Source organism: Castanea sativa, chromosome 8 (assembly GCF_040712315.1).
Source record: "Castanea sativa cultivar Marrone di Chiusa Pesio chromosome 8, ASM4071231v1".
NCBI classification, from domain to species: Eukaryota; Viridiplantae; Streptophyta; class Magnoliopsida; order Fagales; family Fagaceae; genus Castanea; species Castanea sativa.
The window spans coordinates 3977478-3985387 of NC_134020.1; positions in this window are offsets into that span (position 1 = coordinate 3977478).

Consider the following 7910-nt stretch of genomic DNA (forward strand, 5'->3'; position numbering starts at 1 on the left):
TTGCATAGAACTTGACGGATGAATGAGTTTATATAGTACACCATCCAAACTTTAACTCCCACTACATTTATTTTTCTGACTCTTACATTAGTAAATCCCAGACATAACTTCAATAAATCTCCCACTACATTAGCTTATGAAACTCACTTATTTATGAAAGATTAATTAAAAACAAGTTTAACTTCTAACAATTCCAGCTTGGTAATCTATTTGAAATCCGTTTGTGTTGCACTGCTCAGTGCAAAAGGGTCACTCCCCACATTCTTGTACTCTGAATTAGCAGTAAAATCATACTGCTAAATTATTGAATTGCACTTAATCATGATCAAAATGAGAGTACAGGGAAAAAAAAAAAAAAACTAAACTTACCAAAATTAAAAAGTTCTTAACTAAACTTAACTTAGATAAATAAAAACTTACAACTAAAAAAATAATACCACTACTCACCCCAACTCATTTATTCAAAGGGATCATGGCTTTTAAGTAGAGTTGTAGTGTGTTTTTGAATTAGAATCTCTTTCCCCCTCCTTCACATGAGATAACTTCAAATACTTAATAGACATTTGTTAGTTTTTATTATGTCACCTTTTAAAGTTTGGAGGCAATTCTTGAGATTTTTTTATTTTTTATTTTTGAAAGATTTTAGTTAGTTGCCATTTTTGCAAAATTATTTAGCAAACTAGTATCTCGAGTCTTGGAGACTCGAGTTCCATCTTAGAACTCGAGTCTCTCAAACTCGAGTTGCATGTGGTGGCAATTTAATAAGAAAATCCATGTGGAACTCAAGTTTTAAATACTCGAGTTTCAGCATTCACTAACTGTTCTTTCTCCTCCTTCGTTCGTCTTCTTCCTCCATGGGGGCCTGGTTGAGTTCTTTCTTCTTCCTCTATTCTTCTCTTCTCGTGGGTTTTTCTTCAGATCTTTCTTTTTCTTCTTCAGATTCTTCTTTTGTTCTTCTTCTTCCTTCATAGGTTCTTCTTCATATTCTTTAGATCTTCTTCTTTCTTCAGATTCTCTATCTTCTTCTATGGAACTCAAGTGTTAGAGACTAGAATTCCTGGTGACAAAAATCTCCATGCCAGCAATGAGAACTCGAGCCTATGAGGCTTGAGTTTTATCAATACTTTCTTATATTGTTTCAAATCCTTGCTTAATAATGATCTATATATGATGTTAGAGGGCAGATATCTCCCAATTCTTGAAGTTTTGAGGCATATCATGGTCATTTTTGTCCATTCAATAGTTATCATTTCGATGGTTTTTGGGATCAAATTGAAAACATATTCAATGACATGGTGCCCTTTGTTCACTAGATGCATTATCTCAAGTAGCATAATACATAAGGAAAATCCCTCCACATCTGTTTTCTTTTTCCATAGTTTCGCTACACATTGCATTAATTCTGAAACATTCCCAAAAATCATTCTTGAATTTTCGGTCAAGTGTTCGACTCCTGTTGCAACCATTATGCTATTTGACACTGTCATGCCCTGAACCAAAGTAAGAGCTACGCACATGACAACAACACATGCTTATAAAATTTACACCCTACAAGTGTGAAAGGCCTTCTAAAATCCAAAAATATCTTCAATAATGAAATTTTCAAAGGATCTCCAAATAATAATCTTCCAACATCACAAAGAAAAATAAACTAAATCTTTTAAGACTAAAAATCTTAATAAAAGACAATTTTAAACATAAAAGTCCAAATCTTATTCCAATTATTCCTAAACTTCACTCATATGCACATCCTAGAGGATGCCTAGACACATGCTACTCTTCCGGATCAGAATCTGAAAGGGAAAGACTCGCCTGGGGGGGGGGGGGGGTGGGTGTTAACTCAATAAGTAACCAAATACTAAACTAGTTAAAACAAGTATATAGATTGACAAAATAATATAGATTTATGAGATCAAAATTTTCACATATGTCAAAAGTTATAATATACTATGGATTTAAAAAAATATACTAAAGATTTTTCATAGACTTAAAATAATTAATAAATCCAAACATTTTCACATTCTTAACAATGTTATACAATTATGACTATGGTTGTGCTATCCCCCTGACTAGGCATCAAATTCAAAAGAAACTTGTTTCGTGCTAATATGTATCTCCCATTAGCTGAGTCTAGAAACATGATAGACTTGTGATGCCCTAGATAGAAGTAGTTTTGGTACCAATAAATAACCCCATTGGCTGAGAATCAGAGTTCAAACATAGTCATATTGTCCAAAATCATATATATCAAATCAAATTTCAAACAACAATATATCTCATTCAAATAAATATAAAATCATATATTTAGTAATCAAATATATTTGTGATAATTCTTTATTCTTTACTTTTAATCATTAATACAATTGACATAAAATTGTAATAATTATAAACAATTTCCAGTAGTTAAAATACAATAGTATAAGCAAAATATAACCAATTAGTATAATGTTACTTACCTCAGCTAGCTCATCACAAAAGAATTTCTCCCTAACACTTCCTCTAAAATCCTTAGATATCATCTAAACATTTTTTTTTTCAGGTACCATTAACTCAGTAATCAAATAATTTAAGAAAAACTTATAACGATATCCAGCCATAAGAAAGCCTACTAAAAAATATCCAATAATTTTCCACTATTATCTCACATCAAAATTCCACATATTCATAATATATATCTTTACTTTCCGCTACTAATAATTCCCTAGGATAAGACCTATAGAATACATAAAGGGTAAAAGTCACTTTGTAAAAGAAGAGCAACATCTGGATTCATCTTCAAGGATACGTGTGTTCCTTTCTCTCTCCCTCTCTCTCTCTCTTTTTATATGATAATTTATGACTTGTCAGACTTCATTGACTTCCTATTCACCTCTACCAAAACCAATAAACAAATACTAATGATAATAATAGTAATAAAAAAAAAGTTGAAGGCTGCTTTTGTTTTCTGGTTTTAGCCTTCATCTCTACTGACACACTCACCATCAGGCAAGAATAGCCATTTATCACCTTTTTGTAAACTATGTTACAATCTACCACTATTTCAAAAATATTTAGCAATCTACCACTTTTCTAGTACTCGAGCTTCCTAACATCGAGTTTTGAACAGTACTCGAGTTTTTGAACTCGAGTTTTTACTGAGTTTGCCAGTGTGGCAGTGGTTGAGCTAGAATTTTGCAAATTAAAAATGCCACCTTGAACTCGATGTCACTAAGCTCGAGTTCCTTATTGACTAAACTCAAGTTCCGAAGAATTGAGTACTGTGTTATTTTACATACACAGTACTCGAGCACCGTAAACTCGAGGCTAGCTCAAGTACTTTACTCCACCATACTCGAGTTCATAGAATTCGAGTACGGATTGAGTATCTTGTTATTTTAGTACACAATTTCGATTTCTGTGAACTCGAGTACCTTCTTAATGTAAACTTTTGCAACTCATTCTCTTCCTTGATCTCACCTGAAACACAAGTGACTTAATCTGTCCCGGCAACAAATTTAGTTGATGCCAAAATGTAGTTGATGCAAAGATCAATTTTTCGCGAAACATGTGGGGATCTATGAAACAATCCAACATGATCTAACAAAAAAAGGTACGATTTTGAAGTGGCCATTGGGTTTAATTTAAATTTTGTTGATAACGTTGATGCAAATATTTAGTATTGGTGAGAAACAAATTTTCTAGTTATTTGAGGTATTTGTATTCAGTTCAAGTTTGGATGTTTACATGTGAGAGCTAATATTTCATATTACTGAATAAACATCATCTTTGAGAAACAGACCCAGCTTTTAATACAAAATCAGCATTGAGAAACAATAAAACGACCAAGTCTAGGTGGGGGCTGAACCTCATGCAAAGAACCTCTCTTCTAAGACCTAGTCCAACTGACTAAACCAAAAAATTGTTTTTACAAAATACAAGCATATAAAAAGAAAGGAAAGATGATATACAAAAATAAAAACAAAATAAATTTTTTTTGGCATAAATGCACTTTTAGTCCCTATATTTTGACTTTTTTCCATTTTAGTCCCTACATTTTATTTTTACCACTTTTAGTCTCTAAACCAATTTACGCGGGACATTTAAGTCCTTGAAACACTATTCCGTCAGCCAACTAACAGTAAAAGCTGATGTGGCTAACGTGGGCATTAAAAAATTATTTTATATTTTTTAAATGCCAAAATTAAAAAATAAAATTAATTACTCAATTTTAATTTAAAAAAAAATATTTTCTATCAAACAAAAATTTTACATAAGAACATATTTTCTTTTCATTATTTTTTTCAGAAGAACACATTCATGTTCTTTGTGTTCTTCCCTAGTGTTCCTCCCTATAATCAATCTCTAGCAAAAAAAAAATCCTAAACTCAGATCCAAACCAAACCCCAAACCCATATCCCCAGTAAAGCAAACCTTAGCCTTCAAACCCATAAATTTTCTTGGCAAAAAAAAAAAAAAAAAAAACCCACTGGAAAAAAAAAAACCCCAAATCACCACCACTGAATCAAAGAACATGAAGATCAAACCCAAGCAAAATAATAGAAACCCAGCAAGCAGCAAAGCACCACCTCGAATCAAATCATCCACTGCCACACATCAACGAAACCACTCCCAAACCAAAACATTGAAAGAATAGAAACCTAGCAAAGCACCCAACTCATCCACTCCCAAACCAAACCTTAATCAAAGAGGCTGAGATCGGGTGCGATGGGTTTGAGATAGAAAGAGGCTGAGATCGGCTTGATCTGGGTTAGAGAGATGCTGTGATCAGTTGGTACCTGGTGATCTTATCGGACGGCTGAGAATGCAAACACAGAGACCCACACACAATGAGTAAATGTAAACAAACCCAACAGTACATTTTTCACCTGAGAGAGAGAAAAAGTTGGTACCTGGTGAGAGCGAGTGCCGGAAACGGTGGCCGAAGATTCCGAGGGCCTTTTGACCAGGTAAGCAGATCAGCGGTGGATGTGTGAGGCTTTCTCACTGGTGTGTTTCTCTCTATCTCTCACTCACACTCGCTCACAGATTTCTCAGTCTCTCTCTCTCTCTGAGTTTGGAAATTTTCAAATCTATAAAAAAAATCTTGGATGGTGTAAAAATGTCATCCACTAGACTTATTATTATTATTTTTTGCCATTTGGGTTTGCTTGGGTCTGTAAATTTGAATTAAGGCGTGTAAGGACTTTGGGTTTGTTGAAGGTATTTTGAATCAGGTCTTTGTGTTTATAATTGGAATGTGAAAGAATGAAAGAGTAATTGTTGAATGTCTTTGTGTTTTGTAAATCTGTGGGCATGTGTTTATGTTTGTAAATCTGACTGATTTTATGGTTTCGTTTGCCAAGGAAATACAAGAAAAGAGAGAAGAAAAAATTGATTTTTTAAATTTATGGGCAAGGTTTGCTGGGAAGAAAATGAAGAACATGATTAACGGGAAGAACACATGTTCTAGATTCTTCATGTTCTTCCCAAAAAGGAGAAACAAAATTAATTTAATTTGTTTCTTTTCTTTTTTAAAAAATAAGAAGGTTAGAAATTTTATTATTATTTTATTGATCCGTTAGTTTTTCCGTTAGTTGGCTGATGGAATGGTGCTTCAAGGACTTAAATGTCCCGCGTAAATTGGTTTAGGGACTAAAAGTGGTAAAAAGTAAAATGTAGGGACTAAAATGAAAAGAAGTCAAAATGTAGGGACTAAAAGTGCATTTACACCTTTTTTTTTTTTTTTTTTTATACTCGGTGGCCTATAGCCTAGCAACTCGGCTCATAAGTTGCCCCAGTCGTCCATATGGGTAAATCCCACCATCAGCAAGCCATCTACAAGTACCCCCATTATAACCTCTAGGTCTTGTAGTGTGATGGTCATCTCACCTTGGGGCAAGTGAAATGAGTGCATCTCTGGCTGCCATCTCTCCACCAACGCTGTGATCAGTGTATGGTCGAGCTCTATCTTTAGGACCCAAAGTAGCCCACCTAACCCCACATCTGTGATATAAGCGGTAAATGGTGGATCTAACCTACCTTTGGGCATACCACTAAATCAGTGACGACAAGTTAGTACACCTGGCACTTCCTGTAAACGGAGCAGTGTTGTATTAATGTAGCATTCAATAAGCACATAATAATTACGCTTCAAATTTAAATGCCAATGCTAGGGACAAGTGCATAGTAAGAAAAATCTTTGTAGTACATATATTGAGTACGATTTTGAACAAGTGCATACCTCGCCTGCCAAAGGGACATCCCAAATCAAACTTGAATGATGCTTAGGCTACCCCGTCAAGATAGTACTCACAGAGGGTCCCACTGGATGTGGGTCCATATCTAGCATAAATTAAAGGTGATTAATGGCCCATTAAGTGACTAATAGTTGAGTACATACAACAATTACGCCAATTGATGAGAATCAACAAGCATTCAAGGATCCATTGCATGTTCCAGTTGGGCCTATTACAAGAGCAAGATCCAAGAAGATCCAAGAAGCACTTAATGGGCTGATTCAAGAGATTTGGGCTGATTCTAATGCAGGATGTTCCAAGCTTGGCCCAAAGGAAGATGAAAGTGTAGTAAATTTAATTCAAGCTATTTAGGGCTGATCTGACTTAATTGGGAGTGATTTATGGCATGAATTAATGACTGATTGACTTTCCAGCTCTGTATTAGTTAAGGCAGATTTTTTCCTATTTTGGATCTGCTAATTTCAGACCAAATCAGTTTTTATTTAGGGTTTTATTATTTAGTACGTTTTTTAGGTATTTTCCTTGTTTTTAGGTGCATTTAATGCTTTTTAGGTCAAACTTGATTCCTGATATGGTAAGGTATCAATTAGGAGTTATTTTAGAATATATTTTCTTGTCTGTCAAGTTTTCTGGAGCCCTTAAATAGGCTCTGAAGTCTGTAAACGTTTTTGAGATAATGTTATTGAATAAAATTCAGAAAAGGTGAGGCTTTGCTCTCTTTTGGTTCTTCAAGAATTGTGAACTTATCAAGGATTCTTCCTTGTGGCGTTCAAACTTTATACCTTTGGTTCGTGATTCTTTATAATCATTGGGTCAAGGTCAACTTATACCTTTGGTTCGCGTTTCGATTATAAACGTTGGGTCAGGGTTTCTATCAAATATCTGATTTTTAGCTTTCCTGGGTTAAATATTCCAATATTTTTGTTGGGTCTCAAAGCAAGTCGATTGAGGTTCGCATCACCAATTGTACTTAAAAGAAATAAAATACAATAATATGCATCCTAGTATAAGATATTCAAATAGGATCCTAAACACCATAAAACATCAAGATAAAATACTATCAACAGGTTCAAATCTTGATGAGGATAATTTTTGACTAATTAGTATGGGGATGCCGAAAAGGGATGGCCAACCCCAAAAGGGATGATCGACCCATGGGCTAACAGATCAGGCAATCCCCAATCTTGATGACCCATCTGATGGAATATTATGTGTTTGTATCGCAAACAAAACATACGCAGTGGAATAATAACGGATCTACTTCATTCGCAATTGTTAACATGTACTATGCAAATTTTAGAATTCAGGAACAAGAGAGCATACCTTGGTGTGGTGAAAATTAAAACCAAAGTCAGTAGTACTCGGGAACACTTTTAATCTTTACTCTAATTCCACTTTACGCCCAAGAAGTGTGGTATCTCAATTAGTTTCAAAGGGAGAATGATAGAGTGTCTTACTCTCACATACACACCATTTCACAATGATGTCTCTCTTTTTCACACACACAAATTCCGTATATTTCTCTCCTTATAACTGATTATTTAATTGGGCTAGCCTTTTAGGCCTTTCCAATTAAGCTTAAGTGTGTGACTTGGAGTGGGACCAAAAGGGACCAATAAGACACTAGTTCCAAAGTTACCATTAACTATTTTTAATATCACTATATAAATATAG